Source organism: Colobus angolensis, unplaced genomic scaffold (genome assembly GCF_000951035.1).
Source record: "Colobus angolensis palliatus isolate OR3802 unplaced genomic scaffold, Cang.pa_1.0 Scaffold53, whole genome shotgun sequence".
Taxonomy (NCBI): Eukaryota; Metazoa; Chordata; class Mammalia; order Primates; family Cercopithecidae; genus Colobus; species Colobus angolensis.
This window is the reverse complement of record NW_012118821.1, coordinates 12,511,533-12,531,318: the sequence shown is the minus strand read 5'-3', so window position 1 is coordinate 12,531,318 and position 19,786 is coordinate 12,511,533. Positions and strand designations below refer to the sequence as shown.

Genomic DNA, 19,786 nt, shown 5'->3' with positions numbered 1-19,786 from the left:
GATCTCGTGAGACTTATTCACTACCATGAGAACCGTATGGAAAAAACTGCCCTCATGATTCAATTACCTCCCACCAGATCCCTCCCATAACACATGGGCATTATGGGAGCTGCAATCCAAGATGAGATTTGGGTGGGAACGCAGCCAAACCATATCAGATATTGTACAGTGTCTGCTCTTAAACCACAATGGAATTAAACTGGAGTTCAATAACAGATAGCTGGGCAGTCACAAAATGCTTGGAGAGTAAACAGTACACTTCTAAATAACACACTGGTCAAAGAAGAAATCTCAATAGAAATCTTAAAAATATTTTCAACTAAAACAAAATAATCATACAACTTATCAAAATTTGTGGGATGCAGTGATAGTGCTTAGAGACAAATACATAGAATTGAAAGCATATATTGGAAGAAATGTCAAAAATTAATCATCTAAACTTTCACCTTAGGAAACTAGAAAAAGAGAAGCAATGTAAACCCATGGTAAGTAGAGGACAATAAATGATGAAAATTACAGAAGAAATCAAGGACTGAAGACAGGAAATCAAGATAGAAAAAGAAAGCTATTTCTTTGAAAATATAAACAAACTTATAAGCCAATAACCAGGCTACATACGCAGAAAGAGAACACAAGTTAATATTATTAGAAATCAAAGAGAGGATATTACTATAGATTCTATCGAGATTGCGTACACCTCTGTGCTGACGAATTTGATAACCTAGATGAAATGCACCAATTCCTTAAAAAGCACGATCTGGCAAAACTTACACAATAAGATACAGACAGTCTAGGTTGGCCTACATCTATTAAGTGAATTAAATCAATAGTTAATAACTTTCTCAAATAGAAAATGCCAGACCAGACGGATTCCCTGGTGAGTTCTACCAAACAGTAAGGCAGAAATTATACCAATTGTCTACAATCACTTTCAGAGAATAGAAGCAGAAGGAATACTTCCTAGTGCATTCTGTGAGGCCAAATTTATCACAATACCAACACCAGATGAAGGCATTATGAGAAAATAAAATTATAGACCCTTATCTCTCATGAACATAGATGCAAAAAATCCTCAACAAAATATTAGCAAATTCGAATTCAACAATGTATAAAAAGAATTACACATCACAACCAAGTGGAGTTTTTTGCAGCTATGTAAGGCTAGTTCAGCGTTTTGGAAATTAATGTAATTCATCACATTAACAAACTAAAGAAGAAGACCCTAATGATCATAAAAATGGATGCAGGAAAAGCATTCCACAAAACCCAACATTCATTTTGTGATATAAACTCTCAGTAAGCTAACGGTAGAGAAGGACCTCCTTAACTTGATAAGATTAGCTACAAAAAATCCCACAGCTAACAACATAGATAATGGTGAGAAACTAGATGATTTCCCACCAAGATCAGGAACAATATAAGGATGTCCCTTCTCATTAGTTCTTTTCAACATCATACTGAAAGCTCTTGGCTGTGGAATGCAAGGTTATTTATTATACACAATTTAATTGCCTTCCTATGTACCAGAAATGAAAAAGTAAAAGTGGGCTTTGAAATGTAAAAAGCACAATACCATTTACATTAGCACTAAAAGAAATAAAATACTTAGGTGTAAATATAACAAAATATGTATAATGTCTAAATGAGGTAAACTACAAAACTCAGATGAAAGAAATCATAGAAAAAAATAAATGAAGAAGATAGTCTATGTTCATGAATAGGGAGACTCAATATTGTTAAGATTTCAGTTCTCTCCAACTTGATCTGTAGATTCAATACAATATCAACCAAAATTCTAGCAAACAGTTTTGTGGATATTGACAAATTGATTCTAAAGTTTATATGGAGATGGAAAGGCTAGAATAGGCAATGCAATATTGAAGTAGAACAAAGTTGGAGGTTTGACACTTCCTGATTTTAAGACTTACTATAAAGCTAATTTAATCAAGACAGTGTGGTATTGCTGCAAGAATAGACAAATAGATTAATGGAATGTAATAGCCCAGAAATAGAACCACATAAATATAGTCAACTTCTCCTTCACGGCAGTGCAAAAACATTATAATGGGGAAAAGGCAGTCTTCAACAAATGGACATCTGCATGTACAAAAATGAATCTAGACATAGACCTTACACCCTCCATAAAAATAACTCAAAGTGAATCATAGATTTAAATGTAAAATGCAAAACAATAAAACTCCTGGAAGATAACAGAGGAAAATCTGTATAACCTTGGGTTGGGCAATGACTTTCTAGATAAAACACCAAAACCACAGTCTGCGAAAGAAATAATTGATAAGATGGACTTCATTAAAATTAAATATGTTTTTCTCTGCAAAAGATACTGCCAGGCGAATGAAAAGACAAGCCACAGACTGGGATAAAATATTTGCAAAATATATGTCTGATAAAATACTGTTATCCAAGTTATAGAAAGAACTATTAAAACTCAACAATAAGAAAAGAAACAAACCAATTATAAAAATTGTGCAAAGACCTTAACAGATACTTCACCTAAGAAGATAGGCAGATGTGAAGTTTAGGAAAAGATGCTTCACATCATCTGTCATCAGGGAATGTAAATTATCACAACAGTAGGACAACTGTTGTAGGTGAGGATGTGGAGCAACAGGAACTCTCACTCATTGCTGGTGAGAGTGCAAAATGGTTTGGTCACTTTGGAAGACAGTTTGGCAGTTTCTGAGAAAGTTAAATGTACTTTTACCATATGATCCAGCAATTATGCTTTTTTATATTTACCTAAATGAGTTGAAAACTTAATTTCACACGAAAACATGCATGCAGATGATTATAGCAGCTTTATTCACAGTTTCCAAAACTTGGAAGCAACTAAGATGTCCTTCAGCAGGTCAATGGATAAATAAATTGTGATTCACCCAGACAAAGGCATATGATCTGCACTAGAAAGAAATGAGCTATGAAGCTATGCAAAGACTTGGAGGTACCTTAAATGAACATTATTCCCAAGTGAAAGAAGCCAAAAAGCCTACATGATGTATTATTACACATAGATGACATCCTAAAAAAAAAAAAAAAAACTATGGAGACAAGAAAGAGGTTAGTGGTTGCCAGGGACTGGGAGGAGAGAGGCATGACTGGGCAGAATAGAAAGAATTTCTAGAGCAGTGGAACTATTCTGGATGATAATTCAGTGGTGAACATGTCTCATTAAAAATTTGTCCAAATCCATAGAATGTACAACATCAAGAGCGAACCCTAATGTCAACTGCGGACTTTGGGTGACAATAATGTATCTATGTAGGTTCACGGATTGTAAGAAATGTTCCCTGTGGTGGAGGTACTGGTAGTGGATGGGGCTATGCGTGTGTGTGGGAGGGGTTTGTGGGAAATCTCCTTACCTTCTGCTCAATTTTGTGGTGAATCTAAAACTGCTCTAAACATATAAAGTCCTTTTTTTTGTTGTTTAAAAAAAAGGGGGCAATTGAGTAAGCCATTAGGGAAAAATGGAGAATGTGCTGACTTAAGATATTTAATTAAATGGTTGTCAGATGTATGTGTTTATACGAATATGTGTGTACACATGAGTGTATGGCATGTTTATGTATGCTTGTGTGTGTATCACTTTGTGTCCATGGGTGTGTTTGTGTGTGTTTGCATCTGTGCTCTGGAAGGAACTGGCAGGCTCTGTAGTTGGTAATCCCAGATCTAAGTCATCTGAGAAGGGGAAGAAATGAAAATATGTTGGTAAACCTTAAGGGACAAGGAGATGTCAAGAGGTCCAGAGTCAGCCCTGGGGCTGAGCCTGTGAGTTCCTGTCTGTGCCACCGGCCTTTCTGGACTAGGATTTTCATTATCTTTGTGTTAATGCTCAGTTTGGCTCCCAGACATTTTGCAGACACCTCTAATGTGTTTTTATACTAAAGAGGACCTTTCAGTGGATCATCCTGTGTGGCTCTGCCTTCCTCTGATGGAGGCTTTATTTTTCACCAGCCTTTTCTCAAAAATCAGAAAATCAAGTCTCAGGAATAGTAAATGACTCACAGCAGGCTGTGAAGTTATCGTGTGATGGAATTAAACCCCAAACTTAGCTGTGAGGACCCCAGATCTGTCCACACCCCCCAGCAAACCACAGACCCAGGACCCTGGACCTCCCCACGCTTTCTGCCTCCTCAGCTTTGCTGGCAGAGATGCTGAACAGAAAAGAGGCCGCTTTCTTTTTGGTTCTTAGAAATTTATTTATTTCCTTGAATTCTGTTCTTTTCAATAAGTTCTTGATTTCCCCTGAGTCCTTATCAAAAAGGCCTTTGCAAGAGAAAACACATAAACACACACATAGATACACACACACCCTTTACATACATATATATGAAAAGGAGATTATTAAGGAGTATTACATAGGATATATGTATCCTATTAGTTCTCTTCCTCTAGAGAACCCTGACTAATACAGATTTTTGGTACTGAGAGTGGTTCTAGAGAAACAGAATATTGAGGTTGGTGTTTTTTCACTGGTGTTAAGGTTTCTGGAGTGGATGCTTAAAGTGATTAGACCCCAAAATGGTAAGAACTATACTTCTAATAGTTTGGAGAACACTCATAGTCCTCGGCTTGAACTGTTTAGAGAGTTATGCAAAATAAATGCATTTGACACTCCTGATTCACTGCTCGTGAGAGGCAGGGAGTTTAGTGACTCTCTACATAATACCTTTGACCATATGTGGAGAACCAAGGAACATGATGAAGCTGGTCTTGCTCCTAAGTTCACTGGACAAAGTGATAAAAGCAAATGAGGAATTCAGGGATTCTAACTCCCCTCTTCAGAAGCAGATACTGAGCCTCAAATCTGCTAAGATATCAACTCCCTCGCTTTGTGCCCTAAGTGACAGTCTTATCTCCTGTAGAGAAAGAGCTGAAATTTTGGAAAATTAGACACAAGATCTTATCGTGTGAGTGGCTGACCTGCAATGAAAGGTGCATGCACAGCCTCTCCAGGTGTCTCCTGTTAAAAGTGAGGGCATTGATTGGAAAAGAAGGGGGCCCTGTAACTTGGAATGGGGACACATGGGAGGACCCTGATGAAGTTGAGGACACTGAGCTTATAAACTCTGATGAGCCTTTCTTGCCAGAAGAAACAGCTTCCCGATCCCCAGTAGTGGCAACATCCCCACTCCCTGACCCACGCTGCCATCGGCCTTTCCACTTTTGCCTAAGGAGATAAACCCTGTGCTGCCTGAGGCAACAGTGATGGCCTCCCCTGAGGCAGTTGCCAGGCAAGATAATGTTGATTCTCCTCAGAAACCACCCCCAAAACCCCGGTTTGCTTCTAAACCTATCACTAGACTAAAGTCCTGGCAGGCCCCTAAAGGTGAGGTTCAGGGTGCGAGCCATGAGGAGGTGTGTTACACTCGTAAAGGACTGCTTTTCTAATTTATATAAGCAGAAATCTGGAGAACAGGCATATTCATAATGGATATTAAGAATGTGGGGCAGTGGTGGAAGGAACATAGAGTGGGATCAGGCTGAATTTATTGATTCGGGCCCACTAAGTAGGGATTCTGCATTTAATGTTGTAGCTCAGGACATTAAAAAAGGTTCTAATAGTTTATTTGGTTGGTTAGCTGAAATATGGATTAAAAGATGGCTGACTGTGAATGAGCTGGAAATGCCTGATCTCCCTTGGTCTAGTATAGAGGAAGGGATCCAAAGGCTTAGAAAGAGTGGGATGGTGAAGTGGATTAGACACTTTAGACCAACTCATCCCAGCTGGGAGGGTCCAGAAGCTATACCCTTGACCAATGCCTTGTGAAAATAGATTTGTGAGGGCAGCACCTGTATCTTTGAAGAGCCCTGTAACTGCTTTTCTCTGTATGTCACATCTAACAGTGAGAGCTGCAGTCACTCAACTACAAAATTTAAATACAATAGAAATAATTGGATCCTGAGGTGGCAGGAGCCAAGTAGTGGCACTCAACGCATCAAAAGCAAGGTGGGCATAGCTATTGTAATGGAGAGCAGAGGCAAAGAAGTAATCAGAATAGTCTGAGAGCTCTGGCCTTGGCTAATCACAGTTTTCCTAGAATTGAAATTGATAGGAAGTCTACTACATTTCTTTTTTCTTTTTTTTTTTTTTTGAGACAGAGTCTGGCTCTGTTGCCCAGGCTGGAGTGCAGTGGCCGGATCTCAGCTCACTGCAAGCTCTGCCTCCTGGGTTCACGCCATTCTCCCACCTCAGCCTCCCGAGTAGCTGGGACTACAGGCGCCCACCACCTTGCCCGGCTAGTTTTTTGTATTTTTTTTAGTAGAGACGGGGTTTCACCATGTTAGCCAGGATGGTCTCGATCTCCTGACCTCGTGATCTGCCCATCTCGGCCTCCCAAAGTGCTGGGATTACAGGCTTGAGCCACCGTGCCCGGCCGGAAGCCTACTACATTTCTATTTAATTTATGTAAGCAGAAAACTTCCAGGTCGAATGGACAAAGGACTAATTTCAATTATAACAACAGAGAATCATGGCCCCTCAATCAATTTCCAGACCTGAGCCAGTTTACAGACCCAGGACCCCTTGAAAGAAGGGAGGCTTGGTCCCCTTGAGGAAGGACCCACCACACTACCGACAATTTATGCAGTGAATCTTTCTCCCACCTTCCCCAAGGAGACCTCCAGCCTATTACCAGAGTAACTGTGCACTGGGGAAAGGGAAATGATCAGACATTTTAGGAACCACTGGACACTGGCTCTGAGCTGACATTGATTCCAGGGGAACCAAAATGTCATTTGGTCCTCCAGTTAAAGTAGGGGCTTACGGAGGTCAGGTAATTAATGGAGTTACAGCTCAGATCTGACTTACAGTGGGTCCAGTGGGTCCCTGGACTCATCCTGCAGTCATTCCCTCAGAGCCAGAATCCATAATTGGCAAAAACATCCTTAGCAGCTGGCAGAAGCCCCACATTGGCTCCCTGACTGGCAGGGTGAGGGATGTTATGGTGGGAAAGGCCAAGTGGAAGCCATTAGAGCTGCCTCTACCTAGAAAAATAGTAAATCAAAAACAATATCGCATCTCTGGAGGGATTGTGGAGATTGGTGCCACCATCAAGGACTTGAAAGATGCAGGGGGGTGATCCCCACCTCATCTCCATTCAGCTCTCCTATTTGGCCTGGCAGAAGATGGATGGATCTTGGAGACGGACAGTAGATTATTGTAAGCTTAACAAAATGGTGACTCCAGCTGCAACTGCTGCACCAGATGTGGTTTCATTGCTTGAGCAAATTAACTCATCTCCTGGGACCTGGTGTGCCGCCATTGACTTGGCAAATGTCTTTCTCTCCATTCCTGTCTGTGAGGCCCACCAGAAGCAATTTTCCTTCAGCTGGCAAGGTCAGCAATATACCTTTACTGTCCTACCTCTGAGGTATATCAACTCCCCGGCTTTGTGTCATAATCTTATTCAGGGAGACCTTGATCACTTCCACAAGATAGCACATTTGTCCATTACATTGATGACATTATGTATCCAGTGAGCAAGAAGTAGCAAACACTGGACTTATTGGTGAGATATTCACCTGCCAGAAGATGGAAAATAATTCCAGCTAAAATTCAGAAACTTTCTACCACAGTAAGATTTATTGGGGTCCAGTGGTGTGGGGCCTGTCAAAATATTCTTTCTAAGGTGAAGGATAAGTTGCTGCATTTGGCACCTCCTACAACCAAGAAAGAGGCACAATACCTAGTGTGCCTATTTGGATTTTGGAGGCAATACATTCCTCAATTGAGTGTGCTACTCTGGCCCATTTATGGAGTGACCCAAAAGGCTGCCAGTTTTGAGTGGGGTCCAGAACAGGAGAAGGCTCTGCACCAGGTCCAGGCTGCTGTGCAAGCTGCTTGCCACTTGGGCCATATGACCCAGCAGATCCAATGGTGCTTGAGGTCTCAGGAGCAGATAGGGATGCTGTTTGGAGCCTCTGGCAGGCTCTCATAGGTGAATCACAGCAGAGACTTCTAGGATTTTGGAGCAAGTCCCTGCCATCTTCTGCAGATAACTACTCTCCATTTGAGAGACAGCTCTTGGCCTGTTACTGGGCTTTGGTGGAAACTGAACATTTGACTATGGGTCATCAAGTCACCATGCAATCTGAACTATCATTAACTGGGTGCTTTATGACCTATCTTGCCATAAAGTGGGTCATGTACAGCAGCATTCCATCATCAAATGGAAGTTGTATATACGTGATTGGGCTTAAGCAGGTCCTGAAGGCACAAGTAAGTTACATGAGGAAGTGGCTCAAATGCCCATGGGCACAAGTAAGTTACATGAGGAAGTGGCTTAAATGCCCACGGTCTCCACTCCTGCCACCCTACCTTCTCTCCCCAGCCTGCACTGATGGCCTCATGGGGGGTTCCCTATGAGCAGCTGACAGAGGAAGAGAAGACTAGGGCCTGGTTCACAGATGGTTCTGCATGATATGCAGGCACCACCCAAAAGTGGACAGCTGCAGCACTACAGCCACTTTCTAGGACATCCCTGAAGGACAGCAGTGAAGGGAAATCTTCCCAGTGGGCAGAACTTCGAGCAAGGTACCTGATTGTGCACTTTGCATGGAAGGAGAAATGGCCAGATGCCCATTTATATACTGACTCATGGGCTGCAGTCAATGGTTTGGCTGGATGGTCAAGGACTTGGAAGAAGCATGATTGGGAAATTGTTGACAAAGAAAGTTGGGGAAGAGGGATGTGGATGGACCTCACTGAGTGATAAAAACTGTGAAGATATTTGCATCTCGTGTGAGTGCTCACCAACAGGTAACCTCAGCAGAGGGGGATTTTAATAATCAAGTGGATAGGATGACCCATTCTGTGGACACCACTTAGCCTCTTTCCCCAGCCACCCCTGTCATGACCCATGAGCCCATGAACAAAGTGGCCATGGTGGCAGGGATGGAGGTTACACATGGGCTCAGCAACATGGACTTCCACTCACCAAGGCTGACCTGGCTACAGCCACTGCTGAGTGCCCAGTTTGCCCGCAGCAGAGACCAACACGGAGCCCTCGATATGGCACCATTCCTCGGAGTGATCAGCCAGCTCCCTGGTGGCAGATTGATTGTATTGGATCTCTTCTATCATGGAAACGGCAGAGGTTTGTCCTCACTAGAATAGACACTTACTCCGCATATGGGTTTCCCTATCCTGCTTGCAGTGCTTCTGCCAAGACTACCATCTGTGGGCTCGCGGAATGTCTTATCCACCGTCAGGTATTCCACACAGCATTGTCTCTGACCAAGGCACTCACTTTAGGGCTGACAAAGTGCGGCAGTGGGCTCATGCTCATGGAATTCACTGGTCTTACCATGTTCCCCATCACCCTGAGGCAGCTGATTGATAGAAGGGTGGAATGGCCTTTTGAAGTCACAATTACAACGCCAACTGGATGACAATACTGTGCAGGGCTGGGGCTGGCCAAGTTCTCCAGAAGGCTGTGTATGCTCTGAATCAGTGTCCAATATATCGTCCTGTTTCTCCCATAGCCAGGATTCACGGGTCGAGGAATCGGGGGTGGAAATGGAAGTGGCACCACTCACCATCACCCCTCATGATCCTCTAGCAAAATTTTTGCTTTCAGTTTCCAGGACATTACATTCTGCTGACCTAGAGGTCTGATTTCCAGAAGGAGGAATGCTGCCACTAGAGAACACAAGGGCAATTGCATTAAACTGGAAGTTAAGATTGCCACCTGGACAGTTTGGGCTCCTCCTACCTTTAAGTCAACAGGCTAAGAAGGGAGTTACAGTGTTGGCCGGGATGATTGACCCAGACTAGGATGAAATCAGTCTACTACTCCACAACGGAGGTAGGAAAGAGTATGCGTGGAATACAGGAGCTCCATTAGGGCATTTCTTAGTATTACCACGCCCTGTGATTAAGGTCAATGGGAAACTGCAACAGCCCAATCCAGGCAGGACTACAAATGGGCCAGACCCTTCAGAAATGAAGGTTTGGGTCACTCCACCAGGAAAAAAAAAATGACTTGCTGAGGTGCTTGCTGAAGGCAAAGGGAATACAGAATTGGCAGTAGAAGTTAGTCATCAATACCAGCTACTGCCACGGGACCAGCTGCAGAAATGAGGACTGTAATTGTCGTGAGTATTTCCTCCTCTTGTTAAAAACATGTTTGTGCATGTATACACTTGTACTAAGAAAATATCTTCACTGTATTTCCTTTCTCCTTTATCATGTGACATAAGATTTATTGACTTCGTACCAGCATTTAAGTAGTGTTAACTTTATATAACAGCATTTGGGTTGGGGATTGGTGCATTTCCAGTTGTACCAAGGATCGTTGTATTATGTTAAGTGTAATTATAATCTCATTATTGCCTATATTTGAGGATTATTTTTTATCTCAGGAGATGTATATGGATTCAGGTTGACAAGGGGTGGGCTTGTGATGGTTAATACTGAGTGCCAACCTGATTGGATTGAAGGATGCAAATTGTTGATCCTCATTGTATCTGTGTGAGTGTTGCCAAAGGAGATGAACATTTGAGTCAGTGGGCTGGGAAAGGCAGACCCACCCTTAATCTGGGTGAGCACCATCTTATCAGCTGCCAGCATGGCCAGAATATAAAGCAGGCAGAAGAATGTGAAAAGGCTAGATTGGCCTAGCCTCCCAGCTTACGTCTTTCTCCCACGCCAGATGCTTCCTGCCCTCAAACATCAGACTTCAGGTTCTTCAGCTTTGAAAGTCAGACTGGCTTCCTTGCTCCTCGGCGTGCGGACAGCCTATTGTGGGTCCTTGTGATGGTGCGAGTTAATACTCCTTAATAAACTCCCCTTACTATGTACATCTGTCCTATTAGTTCTGTCTCTCTAGAGAACCCTGACGAATACCCAAGTACAGGGGTTAAGAGTCACCAAGAAAACCTGCAGATAATGATGTAAATTGTTCCACACAGGGAAGGAAATCTTTGATGGTCAACAGAGTGAGGCTAACACAAAAATGATTAACTGCAGTTGCATGGCATGAAATGCGGTATTGCCCAGACATGATTGTTCCGTGTGAAAATAATTACCTTCACAAATATTATTCTGAAAACATTGCTGCTAATAACCATTAATTTTAAGTATGTGAAATTTTCAGAGGCAATTGGAGCAATAGAGGTCTGAATGTGATTTTAAAAGAAGAGAACCAATTACTTGAAGAATTCATCGTTTTTGCATTGTAAGGACCGAAGTAGTAACCTTGTCTAGAAGAAAGGGTGCTGGAATGAATGAGCTGGTGGTTGCATTTTTCTGGCTCCTTGTCGGCTTCCTCTAGGTGAAGCACCACTCGCTACTGGAAAACCAATCCCAGGAGGTGGTGCAATTACAGGGGGCCCTGCAGGAGGGTCAGATGAGTGAGAGCAGAAACATTGTGAGGCTGTGCCATTCAAACTGAAAGTGTTGGACAATTGTGAAATATGGAATGACCTTAGTGATTTCCTGGATGGTCCAACTCCTTATTTCCCACATGGGGAAGAGAGGGCCTGACAGCTCTTCATGTTTGCAAGGACATGAAGGCAACATTACCTTGTGTTCCTGGGGCAGCCCAGGTGCGTGCTTCACAGAAGTGGGAACCCGGAGCTGGGGAGGCTGCGGGGCTGCTGCTGTGTATATTGTGTTAGGCCCAGCTCCAGGCTGAGCAGGAGTCAGCTAAGGACCTGCCTATGAGCTCTTCATGCTGAAGATGCCAGCTTGCTACGGCCCTCACTACTGACCTGTATGTTACCTGACACTAAGCCTGAGCTCCCAGGGCGAGATGCACCTGTGGTTTGGAGAGGGTTCCCCCTGCTCCTTGTGTGATCACCCAGATGATGAAGCCAGCATGAGATGAGAGTGAACACATGGAGGGGCTGCTCTCTTGAGGCCCTTTGGATGTTTTTCTGAGCTGGGCCCACACAGAGGGGCTTTCAGGAGTGAAGGAATGGAAACAAGGAAGTGGGGAGAGAAGGTGAAGGTGGAGGGAAGGGAGGAGGGGGCCTTCCTGCTGGGCCCACCCTCTGCAGGTGCCTCCTGCCCTGGTGTCACAGCCTGGCAGGTGCACCCTCTGCAGATGAAAGGGACAGGCGTCTCGAGGTCTCACGGCTGCTTGAGGCTTCTGGGCATCGCCCCTTTCCCTACAAATAACAAACAGTGACTGTTGTCAGGCGCCATGGAGTGTACCCCACTCCATGGTGCCTGAAGGTATTTCATGGTGCCATTCCCTGGAAGGTATTTAAAACGAGTCTTGTGGACATGAGTTTGGAAAGCAAAGTAAATTATTATTATGGGTTCCATGGTTCATACACCAGGGGTCACTGGGCAAGTTGACAGTTAGATTGAAATTAAAACATACATGTTCTTCTTGTCAGACATGTGTGGTGTGTGTGTGTGTGTGTGTGTGTGTGTGTGTGTGTGTGTGTGTGTGTGAGTGATGGGGAGCAGTGAGGCTTACATGGGTGGGGAGGGTGAGAGTTTGTCAATGAGATTGTGTGGACGTTGCAGTTCTGGGAATTGCCCCATAGCTGAGCTAAGTTTGTCTTTTCATTGTACAAAGGAAGAGATGTTGGAAGTGGCCAAGGATTGTGAACAGGATTAGAAAAAAGGATAGTTGTGAATATACACAGGAGAAAGGAAGCAACAGCATCAGAAGATTAAAATTCTACTCAAGGCTTTGCCACTTATTTTTGTCCGTGAGCACATTACGGAATTACCAAGACCTCTGTGGGTTAATCTGTAAAGTCAAGTCCTACTGTGCTTTTCCTGGCAAGAATCTATGAGCAGCAGTGGTTTGGAAAAACCTATCCACTATGTCTTTTCTAGGTTCAGGTGGCAACATTACTCCTGCCCACCCTCAACAGATCATGAAGCAGGTTAGCTTTTTATTTGACACTTCTCCATTATTAAAATTGCATTCACGGATGAAATAATGTTCTTTAAATATTTCACAATCACAAATCTCTTAGCAAATAGTGACTTAATGTAACAGCAAGCATTTGAAGGTTTAGGGAACTAAACAAGCATCTTTGTATCTATTGGGGATCGAAAAGGCTGTCTGTCACTCATGAGTGAGTGACGTGTATAAAAGCAAATTTGCCATTTGCAGCCCGCGTCTCTGGTTTTCCCTGCCACAGCACCAGTGGGCAGGCCTGGGCACACATCTTCATAAGACATTTCATTGACTCTAATTGGTGGGTGACGTGCAGCCCAGAGGGTCTTCCCCGGGGATTTGGTGTGCGCCTCCTGATGTGTGACCGGGAGGACACCGCAGGGTGGGTCAGGGCCAAGATGAATGGGGAGGAAATATTTTTCTGTTGTGAGGGAGCAAAATGTGCTTATGGAATTCAGCTGATAAAAGTAAAGGGACATCCTGTGAAGTTTACTTAAGGACACGGAGAGATGGATGTCATGCTTTTTAAGTACGATCCACTGAGCGGCAAATGTTGCGTTAGCGTCTAAAGGTCAGAATTTGGAGGGTCAGTATCTATACCTGAGAGGCTTCAACCTTTTCTAGTTGTGGGACAGAAATTGTCGAGGGAACACCAGATGTCTCATGAATAGCCCTGTGTGGAGGTGGCCGGGATCGGCTCTGTCCCAGGGACGTGCCTGGAGCTGGGCTCCCTCTTTGTGCCCAGCACAGCCACGCGGCTGCTGAACCCAGCCCTGAGCCCGAGCCCGAGCCCCACAGAGCCTCATTCTCACCTGTGCTATCCCTGGCTCAGTGACTGCCACTCTCTGGGTGATGCATTTGATTTGTCAAATTTGGGAGTGGTTTTGTCAAAACCTCCAATTACCTCTGAGGTAGAAAAGTATAGAATATGTGCTACGACATACAGTGGAAAATACTGGTGAAAGTGCATGATTTTGGAAGAAACCAGACTTAATGGCACAGTTACTGTTCCTTCAGTTGTTCTCATACTGTGGAAATGAACTGTCTTCACCCCCAATGGAAGGCATGTGCAGGCTGCAATCAGGCTGTGGTCCCATCTGTACCAGCTCTGGGGTCAAGGTGTGCACAGGACCCTGGTGCTGCAGGCTGTCTCTGGGGGTGCCCCACACCTGTATGCAGCAGAGGGCTGGGGGTGCCCCACACCTTTGCACACCTGAGGGCCGGGGGTGCCCCACACCTGTGCACACCTGAGGGCTGGGGGTGCCTCACACCTGTGTATAGCAGAGGGCTTTGCCATTTGTTGTTGCTTTGTTGTTTGCTGCTTGTTTGGCTCAAACTTCTCCTAATGTTTCGTTTTCAGGGTGCTACCTTCTGATAACAAATGTTGAGACCCTTCCACCTGTTTCCACACCCAGCCTCACTCTTTCTGCAGGAACACCAGACACCAGACCGCAGCTTTCCCCCTAGACTGAAGCGCGATGCCCACGTGTGCCCTTTCCCTGTGACCTCTGCGTGTTTCTTCCATTCTAGGCATCCTCAATGCTTTCCTGCTCATATTTAGATTTTTATGACTTGTATTATTCTTTAGGCTGCTCTGAGCGCCTTTGCGTCCTGGATTTGCTGCTCGCCCTTTACCCGTTCGTGCCGCACTTCTCTTCATTTTGTCACTCTCATGAACCTGGTGATGATGCAGATGAGCGCAGCTGCTCACACGCTGCAGGGCACCTGCTCACACGATTTTACCTAATCCTCATAGCGACTGGAGAAAATGGGTGACCAGCCCTCATGTATAAGGGGGTGTAATTCAGGTTTTCAAGAGCACTAAGCATGAGAACTCAGAATTGAAAACAGATTTGCTCAATTCTAAGTCATTTCTACTATAATATACTCAATTTACTAAATTCTGAAACGTATCTAGAGAACAATTATTCAAATATTAAGTATGTAAACATTTACTGTCCTTCATTTGTTAACCACATAATAGAATTTTTTTTGTTTTGTTTTACACATCGTGTATAATTCTAGCATTATTTATCTGGATTTATAAAGGGCTTATATTATAGATCATCAATGTGTTGACTCCTCATTAGATGGTTACAGGCCAGGCAGTCAGTCAATCATGGCGTCCACTTTCAATTTGTGTGAAGATGTAGGGTAGAGCAATGAACCTTCAGTTCAAATTATGAACAATCTACCACTCTCATTTCAAGTATTATTTGATGATAGCTGATAAAGGATTGGTTAGGGCTCTACCAGAGAAGCAGAGCAAGTAGGAAAGATATTGGATACACATGTGTATACGTTTGTATGTGCACACGCATGTACGTGTGAGGCTGCATGCTGGAGTGCATATACGTGTGTACGTGTGTGTACCGCATATATGTGTGCATATCCAGGGGCATGTGCAGTATGTGTTTACGTCTGCATGTTTGTGGATGTGTATGTTCCGTATATGTGCACGTGTGTGTGCATGTGTAAATGTGTGCACACATATGTGTGTAGTGTGTGTGTGCACATGTATGCATCTATGTGTGTCTATGTATAACATTTGTAGTTCAGCACCTCAGTCTGCAAACTCCTGAGAGGATCTGAGCCTTTATCCAGCAGGTGGATTTTCTTCTTCCTCAGAGAAATCTCATGTTTTGATCTTAAGGACCCAACTTAACATTATTGAGGGTAATTTCATTTAAAGTGAACTGATCGTAGATGTTAACCACATGTATAAAATACCTTCACAAGGCCAGGTATGGTGGCTCATTCCTGTAATCCCAGCACTTTGGGAGGCCAAAGCAGGCGGATCACCTGAGGTCAGGAGTTCGAGACCAGCCTCGCCAACATGGTGAAATGCCATCTCTACTAAAAATACAAAAATTAGCCAGGTGTGGTGGAGGGCACCTGTAATTCCAGCTACTCAGGAGGCTGAGGTGGGAGAATTGCTTGAACCCAGGAGGCGGAGGTTGCAGTGAATCGAGATCACACCGCTACACTTCAGCCTGGGCGACAAGAGCTGAACTCCGTCTCAAAAAAAAAAAAAAAAAGCCTTCACAACAGCACCTCGACTGGTGTTTGGTTGGATAACTGGGCACTGCCCAGCCAAGTTGACCACAGGAAACTAACAGTTATAGCCAGTAAGAAACCGTGACATCTTGTTACATGACGGTTATTTAAAACTATGTGCAGGAAAAGACCTACATTTTAAAAGATTGCATTATCGCTGTTTGAATGACACATCAAAAGGATCTGCCTCTGAATTATAAAGAAAATAGTATACAATTAGGAATATCAGCGAAATGTCTCAAAAGTGCATACACAGTCATCTCATGCCCAGGGATGGTGGCTCCACAAAGGGAAAGCCTCACAGAAAAGCTTAAATGCACTTGTCTAAGTGCATAGAGTGACTTAAATTCTGTGGATTTAATTATTCCCTGGCAATAACTTGTTCATGTTTTACAAATAATCTCTCCAAAGACAAGTGGATAATAACTAATTTCACAGAGCAGTAAAATGCAAGTTATTTAAGGAAATGAAACATTATTGATGCTGAAAATGTTAGCTATTTCTCAGTGCGGGTGATTGAAGACTAAATACATTTTCCTAACTTTGAACAAAAATCAAAGTGCATCAGCTTGGGCACAATGCCCATGAGAGCTGGCCTGAGGTTGGCAACTGCTAAAATAGGGACTTTGCTGTACCAGAGAGCAGATGTGGCTTCTGGGTGGATGTGTGTATTTAAGATCCAACAAGAGGACTTCCAGGAACCAGCTATGAAATACAAAAGTCGAACAGAAATCTCTTTTTAAAAACGGAATTTTACTTATGTAAGAAAAAAACAGGAAATCTTAAAAGTTGCAGAAAACCTTAGCAGATGCAAAGTGTCTTGAGCCAATGAGGAAGAGGGCCAGGAGCCAACAGGGGGCTTGATGGGGGCATAGGGAAAGGGCGCAGGGAGAGGCAGGAGGAGCATGGGGGTGTGGGGGGAGGGCCCAGCCCCACGGAGGCTGACACTGGGGACCACCAGAGGCATTGGCTGCAGCTGCCCTCACTTGTGGCTGAGGCCCTGGCATGGGCCTGGAGATGGCGTCTTCCCGCAGGGTCCAGTTGTGCCACCTGTCCTTCCAATTTTAAGGTAAGCGGGACAGGACCCCAGAGCACACGGCTTTCTATCGGAAGATGTTTAATAAGATTGAGCTTATGAATGAAAACATAAAAGTTAACAATTTATAAAATAGAAAGTTCTACATATATGTTGAAAAATGATGAGAATGTTGTGTTAAGGAGCAAGTGTGACAGAGACAATGTAGGTGGGATAAAATGAACAGCAAAGGGGCATAAGAAGAGAAAAAGTGAGGGATGGAGCACCTCCAGCATCGTGACCGTGACAACTTGTCATTGAATTATTCTGGAAGTTTACTGAAATTCTCATCAAATACCACTGCATGTCTAATGGATCAGCAAGCTCCATAAATTAAAATATCGTAGCAGTAAATGTAAACGAGATTAATTCTCCCTATTTAAGGAAAATGGACTCTCCTACTGGCTCTGAAACTCAGAGCCCACCTTCCTTCTACCTCCAACACATACGTCCCACACACACCACATACACCACACATATACACGCACACAAACAACACATAGACATGCACACACCACACACACACACATACCACATATACACAACACGAAAACATACCACACACAGAAACACACACCACACACACACAAAGACACATACCACATACACCACACATATATACATACACACCACACACAGAAACACAAATCACACACAACACACACACTAAACATACACACATACCCACATATACAAACGCACACGTAGACACACCTCATACACACACATAGACCACACACACAACACACACATAAACAGCATGCAAATATACATGGACATACCCACACCACACACACATACCCACATGTACACACACATTCATACCACACGCATATACACATATGCACACCACACAGACATGCCCCACATCACACACGTGTACACACGACACATACATGCCCTGCATCACATGTGTACACACACACAGACACAAGCATATTCTGTCTACCAGAGAAATACTTCAACCAGTAAATTCAGAAGGTTAATACGGAAAGGAGAGGCAGCAATTTCAGTGCAAGTCTGAATTTCAGGGCTGAGCTCAGAGCCCCTGGGGCCCTGTGTGCAAGAATCTGGATGTCAGCTCCGGCTGTGGTGGGTGACAGAGAGAGAGACGGCCACCTGCAGGTGCCTCTCCCATTGCTTGGGGGTCCTGCTGCTGGGCCAAGCGGGGCTCCGAGAAGGTTTCCCAATCACCCCCAAGCTTGGGACTGAGTAAAGAGCTTCGCAGAGGTGCCAGCTTTTGAGATGGGCGGCACAGGCTGAAGATCCAACGTGGGAGGGGTGCAGACACACGTGGACTTGAGAGCCCTGGGCTGGAAGTGAGTGTGTAGGGGTGATGGCCACCCAGAGTAGCAGGAGTGCAAGCACTGCTCCTCATGGACCCCCGCGTTCAGAGCTTAGGAAGCAGCGCAGGGCCAACAGACAGAGGGGACCCCCAGAAGGCCAGGCCAGGCCAGGATAGGACACTGCAGACAAAGGAACCCCACTGAGGAGCCAACAGCAAGAGACCAAGGGGTAGATGGAGCACAAACAAGTTCTTAAAAGCATTTTGCTGTGGAAAGGAACAGAGAAATGGCACAGGGCCACCCATGAATGTTGCACTAAGGAAGGGTCTCATGGTAGAAGGGTTCCATGGCAGGGACTGCTCTGAAGGGAAGGAAGCCAGATAAAGGAAACGTTGTGATGTAGGACAAGGCGAACGCACGGGACAGAGGCTCGAAGGGAGAGATTCCTGTGGCCCTAGATAGATCGAGGCCAGCTCTTCTGTTGCGGGGGGTGTGGAGACAGAACAGGCCTCGGGCACCGCAAGTCGGCAGAGCGGGAGTACACAGAGATGCTCACTTTTATCAGCACGTTGAACTGAGAGCTGTGATCAGCAGCTGAACAGGTGGAGGCTTCAGTGAGGAGAAGGAAGGAAACATCCATCTTGGGATAGGGAGGGAGAACAGGTCGGACGTGTCCTGCCCTGCTCTAGAGTCCCCGGAGTGAAGAGTCATGAATTTAGAGATTAACCAGCCAGCAGTTACGTTTTTCTCCAGCCACAGAGCAGAAGGAGACCTGGAGTTGAGTCCCTTGTTTCTGAACCAGTGACCATGACAGGTGAGGGCAGAAGGACAAGGGGCCACGGGGTTCGGTTTGAGGAGGAGGCAGTGAGGTCTGGGCTGGAGACAGTGAGGTGATGCTTGGGCTGTCATCTGAGACGTGGGTGGCTGAGCTCTGCCTTCGTGGTGGTGGGAAATGAACGGGCCTGCAGTGAAAGAGGACCCAAGATGCTCAGAATAAAGATTCCAGCGCAGGGTGGCAGCTCCTGGCGAAACCAAGATATTTTCACAGTGATTGGGAGTGTGGCTGAGGAACGTGGGCAGTGAGACCCTTGGAGGCCAGTCTGGGCATCTTAAACTCCTTCCCTGGTTATCCATAGAAACGTGAGTCCGTGGGGAACGCAGACAGGAAAAGTCGTTTGCTCCAGGAAGCTGCAGGCCCCTGCGTGGATTCACTCAGCACACCCCATGCGCAGTTCAATCCCACACATAGGAAGCTGCAGGTCCCTGCGTGGATTCACTCAGCACACCCCATGCGCAGTTCAATCCCACACACTACGATTTGGCAGAAATAGTCAAAACTCGGCTTCTTCCTGACTCAGCTCCTTCCACACCTCACCTTCCTTTCCCCTCCATCCCTTCACTCCCAGCACCCTGCAGAGTGGCCACCAGTGCTGATCCACTGGATGTATCACTGGTGACTTGGTAAGTTTGGCAGGAAACATCGA

The 19,786-nt window shown here is 44.8% G+C and overlaps 1 protein-coding gene across 1 annotated transcript in view; it reads left to right on the top strand.

The window, feature by feature from the left end:
* SNTG2 (syntrophin, gamma 2) overlaps nucleotides 1–19,786 on the top strand; it is a 243,436-nt gene that overhangs the window by 48,674 nt on the left and 174,976 nt on the right. The gene's annotated exons all lie outside the window — the stretch shown is intronic.